Below are 18639 nucleotides of genomic sequence, written 5' to 3' on the forward strand. Positions count from 1 at the left end.
GTTGTTTCGGCTACAAAATCGCCAGCCACAACTACGTGCACAAATTATTGCTCTCTCTTGTGACAACTCAGTATATAGTTCTCATATAGTTTCTACTTGTTTACAATTGTCTACTTTTTAGCGCTTCTCAGATGTACATATGTGAGTTTGTAGTTTACAGTCTCCCGCACACACATAAGCGTATAAGTAAATTCATCTGTGTGTGACATCTCATCTCTCGCTGCCTTGTATGCAAATGTTGCTCGTCGGAATGTGTACATATGTGTAGACGCAATTATTGATTCGTTTATGTAGATACATAATGATTGAATTATTGATGTGAATTCACGTCACTGCTTAGCATCGGCCTGGAGATGGCAGCACTCCTTAGTTTTGCTAATATTCGTAACAATATTAAAAACATAATAACGAAAAAGACGGTCGGCGCCATAAGAATTCACGTCTTCACTTTTAGTACACTTTTAAACAAATTATGATTTTTCGGATTTCACCGCGTGAAAGAGCTTCCCAAAACTCTATCCGAATCGACAAGAAAGTGAAAAATTATTTTTGACACGTCAGGTCTCTTTTCATAGACCAGGTTACATATACATACATAATCTAGGTACCTGCTTTCAATCGCATCTCTTAGTGGAAAAGCGCTGCTAATTGATTGGAATTACAACAAAAAAACAACTAAGAATAGTAAGGACGGGACTGTCTTCGGCTGTGCCGAAGACTTCATACCTTTCATGAATGGGGCTGAACAATAATCTTATCCCGTTCGTAATCTCCAAATAATCGGATGCATAAGATAAGAAATATATAGTGAAGAGATGTACATACCTAAACTAAGTAAGGACGGTACTGTCTTCGGCTATGCCGAAGACTTCATTCCTTTTATGAATGGGGCTGAACAATAATCTTATCCCGTTCGTAATATCCAAATAATCGGATGCATAAGATAAGAAATATATAGTGAAGAGATGTACATACCTAAACGATTTTTAAGATAAACATAAAATAAAAAATGGCAAAAACCCCCCTAATCTGAACGATCGGTTTTATGGGATATATATTATATATAGATCCGATCGAAATGATTTTTACAGGAAATCTTCTATGATATATTAGAATAAATATCACCAAGTTTAACGTTTTTATATTGGAAATTAAGGGAGAAATGGCTAAAAATCTTTCTGTCTGAACGATCGGTTGTATGGGATATAACTATATATAGCTCCGATCAAAGTGATTTTTTGAGGATATCTTCTATGATATATTAGAATATATATCACCGAGTTCCACGTTTATACTTTCTAAATTGCGGCAGGAATGACCAAAACCGTCTTATCTGAACGATCGGTTGTATGGGAGACATATGTTATAGTGGTCCGATCCTACCGGATCCGACAAATGTCTAATATAATTCAAAAATATATCCTTGTGCCAAATTACATTGAGATATCTCAAAATTTGAGGGACTAGTTTGCGTTCAAACAGACAGACGGACGGACAGACGGGCATGGCTATATCAACTCAGTTCGTCACCCTGATCAATTCGGTATACTTAATGGTGCGTCTAACTTCTATATTTCTCAACGTTACAAATATCGGACCAAAGTTAATATACCATTTCATGTTCATGAAAGGTATAAAAAGTAAAAGCAAACATTTACATTTACTGCGTACCGAGACTGGTGCAAGCGGTGCGCTGCACCAGGACCCCCGGCTTCGAGGAGCCCCCAAACCCATGAGTCTCAAAAGTTTCACCGAAAAATGTTTATTTTTATTTATTTAATTCAAATTCTAATCCAAAGCCGATATCGGGATGGACGTCTAGGATAGAAATTGAGTAAAATACCGTATTCTACATTCTACTAAACGTCAATTTAGAGCATCCACTAAAAATTGTCGGCTTCGCCTTGGATGAGCGAAAATCGACGTTTCGAATGTGCCGAATGAGCTAATAAAAGCTCCTTATGCGTATTTTGTTCATTGTGCTGCGCATAACTTGAATTTAGTTCTGAATGATGTTGTCAAACAAAATCCCGAAATTCGCCGTTTTTCTAAGGTAGTTCAAGATGTCTATAATTTTTTTGGAAAAAGTATAGTTCGTTGGAAAAATCTTCAGTTCTCTCGTGGTGATGAATATTCCGAAAATGATCGAATTTCCGTATGATGTACGCTCTTAAAGTTAGGTTGGGGCACATTCTCAAGAATTTGTCACGTATCGTTCTTACAAGCAAAAAATCCGATGAAAAAAATTAAGCTGCAGCACTCCAGACTCTCACACAAATTAGAAAAGTTTGAGTATTGCTGCTGACAATCCAATGCAGAATACTAGAAAAATTAAATGTTGCATCTACAGCTCTTCAGTCAAAAGAACTTGACCTTTTTACAGCTTATTTTTTTGTAACGCTAATCACTTGTGATTAGTGACACAAGTAGTACGACAGTTTGGCTGTAAAAAAGTATGTAAAGAAACTATTTATGCAACATAATATAAAGATATCCTACAAGCAAAACCTTTTGTGTCGTACCTTTTTTTTTTTGAAAAAGGGCCTTCTGTGAATTTTGCACAAGGGCCCCTACGACCTCCGGTACGGCCCTGTGTATTAGAGATATACGCCGCTGATAAACGCCACCGCCGTCGCCGATTTTAGTCGTTTTTCGCATGTCACCGCCGAATGTCCAAAATATCGGCGAGGCGGCGGCGGAGGCGGCGTCCGGCGCGTTACTATATTTTCTACTCGTTTAAGACTGTTTAGGCCATTTATTGTTCATGTCGAAAATTGGTTGCATATGGTCGAAAGTAGTATCAACGGATGCGCATCATTGCCAGTTATAAGAAACTAATTGCGAAATTTAGCTCTTTCTAACTGTTCATAAGTTATTAAAAAAACAGGCGCTTTCGATGTCAGCTTAACACGGGCTTTGCATCACCCAATTTACCAAGTTATTAAAACAAAACACTAAAAGAAAATTTTTATAATAAAGTTGTTAAAAAACGCAAATTACCCAAAAAAGGTATCGATTTAAAAAAATTTACATTGCGATTGGCTGAAGGAATAATCAAAATTAGTGATGCAAACTCCTTTAGTAGGATCTAGGGGCATAAACACTCCTTTGAAATGATTCTTAACTCATACTTAAGTTGAGGACATATGTACGTATGAGAAGGGTTTGAAAAATCACTTGGGCTTACATTTAAACACCTGTTGTTTATTTGCGAAACTATACAATAGCGTCTGAAATATTAATTTTGATTTTCACACTTCATCCTTCAGCATCCAAGTCTCCCGGTTTAACATTTCCTAAAGTTGGCGGCCCTATCCAAAATGACTCACTTGGAATGAATCACATTGTTTGTAGCCTACCAACCAACTTTAAATATCACCTACACGTTACGGCTCTTTTTACAAATGTGAATACATAGGCACATATATTTATCAGGCGAGGCTTTGTCCTTTGTCCCAATAAAAGCTATCCCAAGACAGTCGAACTAGTCTGAAAACTGAAGCTACGCGGCCATCCATTCTAAAATATCGTTTTGATTTAACGAAGACTATTGAAATCAATGTTGTGAACACAAACGTCTGCAAACTTTGGTCAGCATTTTAAACATTGTATCTAGGGTCCTTGAAAAATTTTAATTATGTAGATGCGCCGAGGATTATACGATTTTCACCCATGAGTTACGCAATGACATCCACTTAGACTGCTTATGATTTCGACGGCGGCATCCTTGGCCGAATAGTCACTCCCTAACGTTTCAAGGTGTTTCTTTGGTGTAGCTCCGCAGCATAGCGCGACAAAAACATCAGTTAGAAAGTCTTCGGAACTACACCTAGAGCTGCTAGGAAAGTGACGTCGACGAAGGTATGTATATATGAGTTCGAAGTCGCAATCCTATAGCTTCTGTGCTGGCATATGGTGTGATGGTCAGGAGGCGGGGTAGCGACTGGTGGTCGGGATTGCTACTGTTCGCACATCGGGAATTGTAGCTCTTAATCATCGGGAATTGTAGCCCGAAAACACTGGATGCGCCCTGTGCCACGATAGTCATGAGTATTAATAGACAATTAATAGCAACCGTAAGTCGCCTTTATGCGTGACCGCCATGAAGCCACAAATGATTTAAAGAAATTGTGTTCGCGACGATTATTAGGAGTTAAGCCCAGGTGAAACTACCTTTTGCACGAGATATACACACAAAAGTGTAACCATTTTATGTATCTCTATTTCTTTTCAGCAGACGCAGCAGTACCAATTCCAAAGACCGGAGTTAAGTTCAAAGCCTCCCAGTAGTAAGTGCACGAGGGACGATCCCTCTGCAAAGAGCTAATACTGAAAATTTTGCAACGATCTGCGAGTTTTTGAGGCAAAAACCCCGCATCTTTCCGAAATGGCCAAAACGTTGATTTCCTTAAATACATACAAATAAAACCTTTCCAAAATTTATTTTTTTAAATAGAAAAATCAAGCTTTTTAAAGTAAGAACACCGGCGTATGCCGGTATATAATAGCGCCTACGCCGCCGCCGCCGATAAAGTGATCGGCGTAAACCTCTACTGTGTATTAACTAAGTAAAACTAAACAAAACTTTAAATAAAGAACATATTTTGCGGTGTGTCAAGCTGTCACAATACCAATTTTTTTATAGCATATGTCCGCCTGCTTACTAAAATATTTCTTAAGTTTTTTTTTTTTTTTTTTCAAAAAACTTTACATGTTTCGAAAATGTTTCTTTAATTAGAGACACTCCCACGTAAACACTGCGAACTGTTTGTTGAACGAAACGAATATAAATTAAGCAGACCGCAAATATTTTTGCTAATATTGAAAAACATAAAGCATCCCCAATAATTGCTCTGCAAATATTTTTTTCCAGTGAAAAAAAACTTTTTTACATTGTGAGCTCATACAAGTGGCGAATGTTTGAAAAAACCCGTTCAGCTTGGATCACCTGTTAGATCGCCCTTCGATTACTTATGTAAGTCATTTGCTCAAAAGTATATTTCAAACATTTTTGTAGGCGACAGGAAATATGGCATTATTTATTTTCTCAATTAAATAGAAGTTATAAATGAATATTAATACGTAGTCTGATTTTCTGCTGACAAATTTAAAAGAAAAGTTGGTTGAAACCCAAAAAACAAGCCTTTCTTCCATTCGCGACAACCATTCTAAGTGCCTGCTATTATTTGACAGGTGGGTACATATGTCAATGGAGGAATAGAAACATTTTTCACTTGTATGAATTCACAATGCTTTTGTAAGATGTAAGAACATAAATGAAAAATTCGAGGCAATTAGAAAAAAGTGTCGCTAAAGTGGCTTTGACAGCTGAGTCTGTTTGCATCAGCCAGTAAAAGTCAAAAAAAAATATAAATAAATATGTATGAAATAAAACATAAATACTAAACAAGAAAATAAATATATACTATTTAGAGCTCAAATGAATTAAAATGTCAGCAAATTAAGATCTAAAAGAATTTCTAACAAGTTCTTATGCCCAAATGGTCGCAATGCCCGCGTGTCTATTAGGGATTTTACGATTATTTGCATTTCCATTCACAACTGTAGGCGGTTAAAAAAGAAAAGGCCTGAATACCAACTGCTTGTGAAGTTTTATGTGTAGACATACGTCAAGACAACTAATGTTTACAAATTAACTAGACCTCGCCCCGGGGTTGATGTTAAACCGCAACAGAAGTAACTTTACCGGAAAGAAATAATTTTGGGCTTTTTGAGAAGAGCCTCGTTGGCTTCTTATTGGTAACAAGCGTTACCGGCAAGTTATGGTTTTATTATTATGGATAGCGAATCATTATCGTCAATTTACCGGTTTGTTATCTTCTTTCTATTAGTTTCTTATCGGCTTGTTATCGATGGCTTACAAATGTATTATAGATTTTATATTAAAGCTTTATCGGTATCTCTTTCATAACTAACTGATAAGTAGTCGTTAATAGATCGATAATACGCCGAAGGGAAATTCATAGCTATGCGATAAGAAGTCGATAACTTTTCGATAACAAGTCAATAAACTTTTGTCCACAAAATCGATAAATTCTCGATAAAAAACCTTTCTTACAGCCTTGATCGTGTACTCTAGGCAACGTGGGCGTACAAGATGTGGAAATCATCGTGGGAGATGGAGTGACAGCCTCTGGGGTTTACTTCCGATGTCTTAGCTTAGGAGCTATAAATATATGTAATTACTCATCAATATCGTAATTAACTGGGCTATACGATGGACTTCGGGTCCGCTCCGTAAAAACTACTTAAAATTAAAAATATGAATTTTAAACCTCGGATGAGAATTTTTGATCATACTTATTATTTAAGAATTCATGAGCTTACCACCAGCTTATAATAATCGAATATTAAATTATTATGTTTTTCTAAGAGAAACTGCAAAGAAAGAAAGAAACATTTACTGGCATATTGCGATGGTACCATTTCGTAACGTTATCAAAGGTTTCACCGAGATTCGAACCGCGAATCGCACGGTGAAACTGCAGTTGCCTTAACCACTAGGCTATGCAGCTTTGAAAACACCGTTAAACAAACAAACATAAATTTTTGATCATCAAATTTTCAAGGGTTTGATTTGAGGGAATATCAGGACCCTTTCAAAGAAAGGTGCCGCTATTATCTTAATTGAAAAAGCCTGCAAATTTCAAAAACAAATACAGTCGTTCAAGTATGTGAAAGAACGTCTTGCCTTGATTCGCATCAAGGTTTTGTCAAAATCAAATTTATTAGCGCCTACGCGCCAAGTTCCAGTATAAAAGAATCAAAGAATCACCAAGCTACTTACCTGTGATCAAAAAGTAAGACAAAAAACCAAATTTGACAAGGGATGACGGAAAATCGTTCCAATATACATCATACGCAAAAGCCTTTATGCGGCGAAGAAATTTCACGCAGTGGGAAAAAAGCTGCGTGCTCGACAAGTGGTGGATCCTGTCAGCAAGCATATGAAAGGAAGTAGTTAAGGTCGTCGCTTTTTGCTCTTCCGTTGTCTCAAGGTGTTTGGAGTTAATAGGGACATCCAAAATGAAGGAAAGCTTTTGATTGATAGTGTTAAATTGTTAAGTTACTTGCTCGCCTTGTATGGGACATTGTAAAACCCAAACAGCCTCGTAAAAACAAAGTGACAATAGTTCGTCTTGAGTCTCTTCGAACCTCTTGAAAACTAATCCCAAGTTGAACCCAACATTTCGGTAAATAAAACATAATGGGCTGGTAGTACAACACAGTGTGCGATGAGATGGATATTGCCTGGCGCTGCGACATAGACACCCTTGTCTTGCCACGAAATTCCATCTGACCATTGCCTTTTCTTATGACATTATTAAAGTTAGGTTCCCTGCCGACGCCGACCTTAATCCTTTACTCAGCCCGGCCTCACACGTTCCTTAATCCTTTTTGTGGGGTAAAAAAACTGACTATGATTGAAACATTTTGATGTTTTTGAATACGATGATGCAGAAATTCACTCTTCTCTTGTGGTGTAGTCTTTCAGACTAGTGTATTTGTAATTTTTTCTGTTCAAACCCTCTAACTACTTCAAAACTGCCTCGGCAATGTAAGAGTATGTTAGGTTAAACTGGCCGGTCCATGAGGTGTGAGGTCCTGTGAGGACTGAATGAGTCCGTAGTATTACCAGAAGTTTATTTAACAACCAAACTGAAAACCATATCAAAAACCAGGCCTATGTTATAAAATAACTCATTTCTCTTGGCAAATACCAGAAGCTTTGTAGGACCTACGACACTTGCTGCTTCTAGATCTGACAGATGTATCACTTCTAACCGCTAGGGTCTTAGCCTGGCAAGCACAAAATATGCTCGATCGTTTCCTCCTCTAACCCGCACTTCCTACACCTGCAATCACTGGCCAAGCATAATTCAAAGGCATGTGATGTCAGAAGGCAGTTTCGAATCAGATTAGCCATCATGAATCTACAGTTCTCTCTTTTTAATGATACAAGTAACTTTTTTAATTTAAGATTGTAAGACCTAGACATGATCTTTGACACTTTACAGCCCCGTGCTTGGACCCACGCCTTTCCTGATTGGTCGATCATGTACACTTCTCGCCTTCTCTTAATCTCGCCCAATCTTATTGGAATGTCTACGGGCAAGCTTCAAGGGATGCGCCGTTTATCCGCTTTTTCTTTCCCATCTATTCACATATGCCCTGGGACCCACTATAGATGTATGCTTTTCATTGTCCTAATTTTTTCCAGGGATTGCTTACACTCGCACTTTTAGATGCGGCGCTATGTGAGGATTTGGCTTTAAATACTACTTGGTTGTCAATTTAAAAATTTACGCGACTGCAGTTTGAACTATTTTCTTCCAGTGTTGGGCGCTCCTAGATGATAAACCGCCTATTAAGTAATTATGATGATGACGTGGAAAATTGCAATTACACGCATATCTTAAACTTCCTGCCTTATGCCTTAAAAATTCAATCATAATATGTTTGTTTTATGGTTTATACAAAACAGCTCTTAAACTCAAACTTCAGACCGAAATAAATAGATAATTATAATCGAATATAATAATAGAATACTTTACAGTGTAAAATAGACCGCGTTAATTTGTACCTTTATTCACAATTGCATACTTTTAGGCACAATCACAAAGATACAATAAGGAAAGTGTGTACAGCATATTCATTTCCACTTATAACTCTTCTGTTGCAAATACTAACATTACCCATATTTATCTCGCTCTAGCACACGCATGCGCCGGCAATGAATATCCACCACTTGATGCCCGAGGTTTTGTTTACAATCAGCAAATCGCCGGTTTGGCACGTCGCAGAGCAAACAGCTGCTACAAGAAATGGAATTTGTAGAATTCGGCAGACACCAACTGAAATTGCTGCGTGCCTGTTATATGACGCGCGCCAAGATACAACACCTCAAATGTTTGCAGCCACGCGACCAAACGGCATAGGGTGCCCAAGTTGACGAACTTTGAATGAAATTAAAATCAACCAAGATGAAATAAAGGGAAATTAAAAACACTATTTTACTTAATATTTTATTTATTGTAATTTAAAAAAATAATAAACAAAGCATGATTACATAGTAATAATTATGAGCTACTTCCAAAATATACAAAATTTGTAGGTTCTGGACAACCAGAGCTGGTAAAAGCATGATAAAATCATCTACAAGTTATATCCGTTTTTGACATTATTGGGGATTTTTTGCAATAAAAGAACTTTCTATTTTCTCTCAAACAATAACAAATTTAAATATTTTCTTTGCTTTATTTTTCCTTTTTTTCTTTTTGCATACATACGGTAGCGCAAAAACTTAAAAAAAAATCAAAGCGGACCAGAAGTGTGAGTTCTTTTATTATAAGTAAAATCATGTAAAATTATCGTCATCACAAATACTTACCAAGTAGTGAAAATACAAGCTTATAACATTTTATATTTAATTCGTTTTCAATACATTTAAAATTCTTGTTTTATTATGTACTTTTATATTTTTGTAGTAACAAAACCATATTCAATAGTTAAATAACGCGTAAATTGCACATGTAAATGTTGTGTTCTGATGTAGACCTCAACATATATGGTATGCAATATTGCGTGAAAAATCGTGCTAGGTTTAATGTATATCTCATACAACTCTTTACATTTTACGAATTTGTGAAATTTCATCAATTTATTGTTCAGCTCCATTCATGAAAGGTATAAGGTCTTCGGCAAGCCAAAGGCAGTGCCTTCCTTACTTGTTAGTTCCTAATAACAATCTGGCCACTATTAATGCCTCATTCACTTCTTTTTCAAGAAATGGAAAGCTGGACAAAAATACTAGTAACATTTGACATCAAAAGTTTGAAAAATCTAAAAAAAGATTGCTTTATTTTAATTTTATATTCATTTGTTTGAGGAAATTGGAAAAACTTAAAACGTTGGCATATAAAGGGATGCTTCAATATGAAATTGGTAATTTGGGGAATTTAATACCTTCTAATATTATAAAGAGATTGTGAGTCATATATGTAATACTCCTATATTGCTACAAAAGGCTAGGTACATTCCCAAACATCAGAGTGCCGATACATTGCAGTTTAAACGTTTTTGTTTTTGTATTCAATAATCGAATGTACCTAAATTTAAATTTTTTCTTGTCACACCTATGTTGCTATAATAACAAAAATTTTATAGGCTGTCTTGTCTTGATTTCGAATTCAAAACACATTGCGAGCATTTTCTATTAGCAATATAGGAGTATTACACATATGTTGTGAGTGCCCCAATTATTTGGTTTTGCGGTATATTTCGAAGATAAGTTTATATTTATAAGTTGATTGCAAATATATTAGTTAAATCATAACAATTACGTTTACAATAAAATGGTTTACAAATCTAATTCAAATCTGTTTCGTTTCTTCGAAACACGGCAAAGGTTTTATATTTCAGTAAAGACGTTCAAAGGTACGTACGTCTCGATTATTATCTCCTGTAATATTCTTTAATTGTGCAGTTCCCATTACTTTAGAGTAACGGTCAAACCTATTGGGCTATGTTTATTTATGGAAATGTATTCCGTGCAAAAAAAGAAGGGTGCAGTGTAAAATTATAATTTTGATGCATCTGTTGAACGAGGACAAGATGAAATACTTGCCGTCATTAAAGAAATAATCAGCATAACCGCGCTCTGACAGCCAATTCAAAATTTACAGATATAAATTCGAGACTGTCTCGGAACTAGATTCGGCCTTTCATCTTTTATAAATATATATATTGCTCTAAACGTGAATGATGGCAACTCTGCTTCACATACGACATTTGTGTGCAGATATTTCGTGTTGTGATGTCTGACGTGTCGCTGGTGTTTTGTTTACGTTTGGTTCCTATTGTTGATGTTGCCATGTTGCCTTGGGTCGACGCAACAATTTTGATTTGTATATGAGAAAATGGGAGCACAGACAAATGTGTAGCTGAAACAAAGTAAAAATGACGTAAAAACATATTTATGCATGAATGCTTGTGTAATCTTGTATACATATCGTTTTTCTTATATTGTAATGAGGTAAGTAAAAATTCCAGATTTTCAGACAAATAATGAAATTCTCATATTGACGAGTATATCGACATTTTCTGAAACAAATCTGTTATAGCAGTGCTGGGGGGACTTATCTGCTGCATACCCATTATGTTAGTATTATAGGTAAAATTTTGTATGACCTGTATGTAGGTCGGAATTTGTAAAAGCTGAGTTAAGACATTTTAAATGTACCCTTTTAGACTTTGTGTATATCAACACTGTATCTAACACCCCTATTATGAACTCATACGATACACGATAAACGCTTGCAATCTGTTATACTGTATTATGAAATAAATTCTAGCGTATGAAACCCGGGGTGGCTTTCCGTAATTCGATAGTCGACATTCGTTGATTCGATACTTCAAGTCGATATCGAACCCTCGATGATGCCATTTTAGTGCCCGTATCTTGGTATGATCTCTTTCGTTTGCAGATTTCAAAGGGTGTTTAGAAAGTTTTTGGAGCTATCAAAATATTTTCTTTTATAAATAGCGTTTGTTTGTTAATCTCTGAAGAAAAAATCATTCCCTAAATAATCACCAAAGTATAAAATTATAACTTCAAAAAGGCAAAAGTTTGTATCAAACGTTCGATACGACGCGTCGACAATTTGTGTTACGGAAAGCGAAAACAATTATTTTATACTCGTTCTTGATCGATATCGAATTACGGAAAGCCACTAGTGATGGACGATATGGCTATTTTGAGCTATCAGTGAAAATAGATATGGCTATTTTTACAGCTATGGCGATCGCTTTCATTTATCTTTGATAAGCGAATCTGCAATTATTTGTATACTTGGATGTAAAAAATGAATGTTTAAGTTTGTTTACCGGAGTATATTGAATGTTATACATTAATTTAATTTAAGAACCAAAATTGGAATAAAAAGACAAAAATATGTACCTTTTAATGTAAACTGATGTAATCTGAAATTCTAATATTCTGAGATGTTATGATATATATTATTAACTGGCTTACGATAATATGTTCAGTCTCGTATTACACTCAATGAGATGAAACTAGCTGAAATAGAAGTCTATGCATCTTCGTTTTATAAATTTTGCTAATTGAAAATGCTTTGATTTTTAAATGTAAGATGAATCAACCCGAAATAAATCTGTATATATAACACCATAAAAACATGATTTATTTACCATTATTTTTATACTATACCGATGTATTCAGAAATACTCCGTATGAATTTATTCTGAAAGTTTTATTTGGCTGCATAATGTTTTTATAGTAAAGTGAATAAATTTTTAGTGAAAAATGTAGCAAATTCTTCAAACTATTACAAAAATATTCTTTAGCAGAAAATTAGCCACCCACTTCAGTGCCCTAGAAATTAGCCGGAGAATTCAACCATATACAAACCATATGACAAAGCTTGAATTGCATTATCCCAAAAAAATTAAATTTTTAGTTAATCTGTTTACAATAAGACGAGTGATATATGTTTCTACAATTCTTTTATTTTTCCACCAAAAACACAAATTTTATAAAACTGTCAAGGCTACAGCCTAGAAGTATTAACTTAATAATAACACATGCATTAGTTTCATGTCCGAATCAGTTTTAGCAAGCGTAAAATATGCTATTGTTTTTTTTTTGTTTAGGCCAACGTCCCATCTTATTTCTATACCTTCCTGTGTTTGCGATTCTTTTAAATTTTTATCGTTTTCTGTTTCTAGGCGCACAAGTGGACCAAAAACTTTCTCGTATTGATAACCATCTTCATAACGCAATAGCACTTGTTATGGTTCAGTATCTATACCTGGCTTCTCTAAATCCTGAAATGTTGCATCAATATTTTCCTTCCATAATTCCTCCAATTTGTATATTTGTGCTGCTGATATTTGTCGTGCACGCCACTGCTCTTGCTCGGTAGGCACCTTAACCAGCCACGGCAAAAACGAGCGATCAGTTATAAGTAGCTTCCATTGTTCTTGATCCCAATTCATATCTTTGAAAGAGTTTTGCGCTGCACATGGTTGACTAAAATTTAAATTTATTCATTTAAATACACCTTTTAATATTTACGCCATTTTCAGCTTACCGGCTTAACAACACTACAATAGAATCAGCCTGTGCTGGAATTAATTCTAATACAAATACATTACGTACGCCACACGATTAACATTTTAGTACTATTTCTCCAATTGGACCTTCAGAATGTAGGGTGACTTCCCTATGTTTGGCTCTCACCGAAAGATTAACAATTTGGGATCCAGATGTGCTTCCACGCCCATTGCAAAACCATTTTTTGCAATTATTGCACATCACTTCGTCGTCGAAATTGTTGCACAAGTTTGCTTAGTTCCGTTCGCCGTTTCCACAATTTCTCTGCACAAAAAGCACACTTTTTTCGCCCTCATTTACCACTATCTCTTGTCGAGATATTGTTTTCGTTGTGCAGTTCTTAAGACAACTATCCCCATTTTTCGATAATAGCTGGCAAACTTTTGTAAAAGTATATTTTTTCCAATTTTCGAGAAAATTATTCCTTTTTGTATCCAATAAACTTTTTTACTCAATCGGAAAGTAAAACACACAGATGAGTAGTGATGAACGATATTTCACTATCGATGATTGCATCCCCGCTATCACTATTAGTATTAGAGTTTCATGCTGAAGGAAAATCGCCAATCGCTATTGGCGATATTCTGTCAGAGGTGATTGTCATTCAAAAGAATCGAATGAAGGAAAATCGCCAATCACTGATATATTTGGATTGCAATAGCTATAGCTATTAGCGATTTGTCAATAGCGGCGATGCAATCACCAATAGCGAAATATCGTTCCATCACTAAAAGCCACCCCCGATCGTTAGCGTTTATCGTTTATCGTGGTATTGCCATACGCTAACTATCCCATCAGCTGTTCAATTTTCTACGCTAGCTATCATTGATAATTTTTTGCACGATACGTTCAGAGCTATTTAAATAAAAGTTAATATAAAATTAAAAATCCAAAAGAACTAAAGCCTCATTCCCAACACTCTGTTGCAACATCCTGGCAAGAAACCTTAAAGTGGCACAAACTTTCAAAATATTTGGGACGGATGACCTGTTTTTACGGGCGTGCAAACCGCCTTCTACTTCTGTTAAGACATACTCCGAAATCTATTTTTTTACTTCTAGTATGTGAAGTACTTACAGTGCATATATCATTTATGAATATTAAAGCATCTCTCAATTTTCTTCTTTCTATGGCCTTTATGCGAGTTTCGTCAATTTGTTCATTTGAGTTTATATAAAAGGCAACAGAGGTTGCAGAACACATGTTATTATTACAGCTTTTAAAAACTTTTGCCACTTTTACGTACAAGGCAATTGAATGTTTAGTATTTGCGTTTTGTTTTGCTATCTTTTTCGTATAGATTCACAATAATGTGTAAACGAAACTCTGCTACTGTGAAGTATCTTTCCTGTGAGTATCTTTCAGGCGCACTTTTATATTCGCTTGCCGGTGTTGCCGTATTGATTACTTTTTAAATGTCTGATGCATTTATATACAATTAAAATTATTCGAAATTGATTGATCGGATACCTGATTTGACTTCAAATCAAGTCAAACTGGATAAAGTACGTCTGGCTCCATACACTCCAGTTTAATCCACGGAAATGGATAATGCTCCTGCACCCTATTACCCTCTTATTAGCCTGGAAAGTCCACTCCGACATATTAGGTTTATGGGCTAGCTAAGGCACTCTATCGGCAGAGTCCAATCACCATCACAGCTGCAAGGGGGTAATCGTCTTGGATCAATACAAACGTGTAACATTATTCTACACTCATCCACCGACAAAAAATAAGCGCTGCTAAGCGCAATAAAAAGCTCTATAGCTTCACAGCTTTCCCAACCCAATTTACAACCTGAATGTACCTATGACAGACATTTTAAGAGGTGGGTTTCGGGTCACCTAGAAGGTTTAACGTGGTCACATTATTGCAAAGATGGTCGGGCTAGTACCTAATAACTTACCGGAACGTATAACATCTAGATCCGACAAAGAAACATCAACACGGATAACACTCCCCATAGCCTTCGGGGAATGTTTTTTTCGTTATACCATAAACAACAACGTCTGGAAGTATGCATTCTCTGGGCGCCTGGAACCTCTTGAACTTTCTCTAATTTAATACGAGACCTTGCCTAAGGGATGAAGGCTCATTGACTTTATCGAACTTATTTAAACATATGTAAATAGATAAAGCTACATGGGTGTCACCCGCTCGAAAAACACGTAACCAGATCCATCGTGAAGCGGCAGACGTACGAGGTTCCAACATCGACTCGAATCAATATCTCGTGGTAGCTAAAAAACCGAGCCCGCCTGCTACAAACGTACAACAAGAAACACAAGGTGGAGGCAATTTAGTAATTCCGATATATGCATCAACTTCTATGTATATTTTGGTCGGACGAGTGCAAGTTTGGTGATTGGAATCTAAGTGCTCTTTGTCCAATCGATAAGAAAGTAGATCCAAAACTCTGATTGAAAACCACCGAAAACAGACTGAGCGGTAGATAGGGCACTTAATAATTCCTAATCACACATTCGCACATACATAAATATACTCAAAACAATAATACTAACACCATTTATTAGTTTGCTTATTTATGTCCGGTTTTTTTTTTTTTTTTTTGAGTTCAGTTTATAGGCTCGAAAGCTTACAAAATCATCTACCAATAGCATTACATTGCATCTGAACTTTTAGGCCAATCATCAATGTTTGGACTCCACCCTCTATAAACGGGATTGTAGCAAGCCTCAAGGTAAGTAGTAGTTCGTAGTGGTCTGTACCCATACACACTCACAATAAGTATATGCTTACGAATGGTCAAAACAGTAAAGCAAACACAAAACGCACAACGACCAAATCTGTTGGCCCTCATTCCCTTATACGGCGGCAATGCAATGTTGACAGAGCCAAAACTACGCAATCGGAAAGTTGGTCGGCCGGTCTCTCAAGCACATTGAATTCAAAGGGAGTGTTGTGGGGAGTGATACTGGAAAGGGCTATTATTGTCAGTAAGTTGAAGTGGCAAAGGCGATTGCAATGGCCTTGATTAAATCTCCAATCAAAACGTTGCAACTTATCTCATCGTGAGTGAGGGGACCATTTTCCGATTCGTGTTGTCGTTGGATAAATTTTTATAGCATCAATTTTGGCCCTGTAAACTGTGTATTTTCGATTTGATAGCAAATTTCATTATAATGATGCGTAAATATATTTAAATGGAGGGATGTGCATATGTTAATGTACGACATTAGGGGGATTCAAACAAATTCTATTTCACAAGAAGTTAAATAATTTATTATGTTTTAAATCTCCACATTCCAGCCACTTTTATCTTTAATAGTCCAGTCATTTTAGGTAATAAAGAGGAATAAATCGCGAATCGAATCGCAAAAATAAGTTTTCCGCAAATATCTAGCTTCTCTTTGTCTATTGTCTTGGCGATTCGTATTCAGATTTTTATTTGGACTAAAAAGCTTGGTTTTCAATAGGCCAAATTTGACCGAAGCTTGGTCATATCGTCAAATTCGTTTGCCGTCCGTTTTTACTACAAAGTGACTGTTTGAATCAAATTTTCATACGCTAACGTGTTGCCAATTTATTTTCGTTTGCCAACTGGCGCCCCATTAATAAATAATGCCACAGCATGTGAAACAGAGGGCAATAATGAATATGGTTGTAAAATAAACGAACACAAAAATGTTAGCGTGGGTTTTGAATGCGCACTGCTTTATCTACTTCTAGTCAGTAAAGTGACATAATTTAAACTCCTTTGACACCAAATGGCCTTCGGGTCAGTTTTAGGCGGTCATTTTGGCCAAATAAAAACTAGCATTACGAAGCAACGCTTACGTAATAAATGATCGGCAAATTACGATTCAACTATCTTCATTGTCTAAACTTTAGTGATTCGACGTGCGAATGGGTTTTTTGTTTGTTTTTTTATATAATTATCTTATTTGTTATTTTTGTGGACTGCATGTTGTGTTATTATTTGCCATGTACCTGTTACAACTTTTATGTATTCATTGGGGGCGGCCACTGGGGACTCCAAGGTATTGGGAGCGGGTTGAGCCACCTTGTTTTGCTTTGAAAAAACCCGCGTTGGGATAAAAAATTTAAACTATGTCTTTAGAATATTTCACTAACCAGTTGAGAATTACAAGCACACTCAATGGCTAATGAAACAAACGAACGAAAAATGTTCTAGTTTAAGTCTCTGAAACAAGCATATATGTATATTATTTCTAATTGCTGTTTTTATGTACGGGTCTATTTTTCGCTCTTGTTTGGAATCCAAATCTATAAATAAAGTTTTGGTTGTAAAGATGGAGATTCGGGCTATTAGCGAGCTTTGGGCAATTTTGGTCGTAGTGCTTTTTTTTAGTTTTATTTTATTAAAATAATTTGTTAAAATTAAACGATTGTGAACACACAAAGAAATCTATTTGTACTATGGCACTATTGTGAATATTTGCACTGCATTACCGGCAGTTGCTTCCATACGCCAGATGGCTGCTCAGCTGTAAGTTTTAATTGATTGAAATAACAGCTGATTTCTGTTGATATTTGATGAGGCTTATATTGGCTGCGCAAGATGCGCACGGGTCCGGCTCTTTACTTATAAACTGCTGCTCCCTAAATGCATATGGTTTTAAAAATTTTCAAATAAAGCATGTCAGATGTAAGTTATAAAATTCGAATAAAGCTTATTTTCAGAATAAAAAGCATCATATTTCGCCCGGCAGAGCAAACATTTTTTTAATGGAGAGCAATGCAAAAAAACAGACCATACTTCGGGGGTTTAGGAAATTAATTATCTCCCTTATTGCTAGTGTTGATGGCAGTAGATAGTCAATCGCTGAGCGATAATCGAATAGCTGCATAATAGATGAAAATGTTATATATATAGAAAAATTAAAAAAGTACCAAAATCTATGGCCAAAAATTAGGCGATTAATAAGCATAGTAACAAAATTAAATGGAAAAGATGGAATCGTAAAACGTAGATCTATTCCGATCGAAACTCGCAATACGGGGTCTCTAACTATGTCGGCCAACGGACGAACTTAACCCAAAGTTGCTTAGTATGCACGCACGATTATGGGATGAAACAGCTAGCATTTCTTGTCTGAAAAGTGTTTAGCTGAAAGTTTTTCTTCTTTTTCTAGCTTACGAAAGACGTTTTTCAGAATTTTTTCAAATTTTTTTCATCCAACTCAAAAAAAGTTATGCATTTTTAAAAAAACACCGTTTTTGTTTTCAAAGTGCTATAACTTTTTCAAAAATTGACCGTTTGGGATCTTTTTTTTTTAATTTGTTTTAAATGTACTTTTCGGAAAAAATATAAAAAAATTTTTAAAGTTTTTTTTTGTAATTTTTCAGTTTTTCGAGATTTTTCGAATTTCGCCATTTTTTTTTTCTCATAAAAAACTTCAATCAATTCTGCAATCATCCCCACTAATCCCGGAGTGGGCCGATTTTTTTTTATATAATTGAAAAAAAAAATTTAAAAATGTTTTTGTATTTTTTCCGAA

At 35.7% G+C, this 18639-nt stretch overlaps 1 long non-coding RNA gene across 1 annotated transcript in view; it reads left to right on the plus strand.

The window, feature by feature from the left end:
- Positions 1-9108, plus strand: part of LOC137241243 (uncharacterized) — a 312746-nt gene extending 303638 nt beyond the window's left edge. The window contains exon 3 of the long non-coding RNA XR_010949944.1: positions 8738-9108. This is a non-coding gene — a long non-coding RNA (uncharacterized lncRNA). The remainder of the gene's footprint in view (positions 1-8737) is intronic.
- Positions 9109-18639: the final 9531 nt, after the last annotated feature.

Source organism: Eurosta solidaginis, chromosome 2 (assembly GCF_040869045.1).
Source record: "Eurosta solidaginis isolate ZX-2024a chromosome 2, ASM4086904v1, whole genome shotgun sequence".
Lineage (NCBI taxonomy): Eukaryota > Metazoa > Arthropoda > Insecta > Diptera > Tephritidae > Eurosta > Eurosta solidaginis.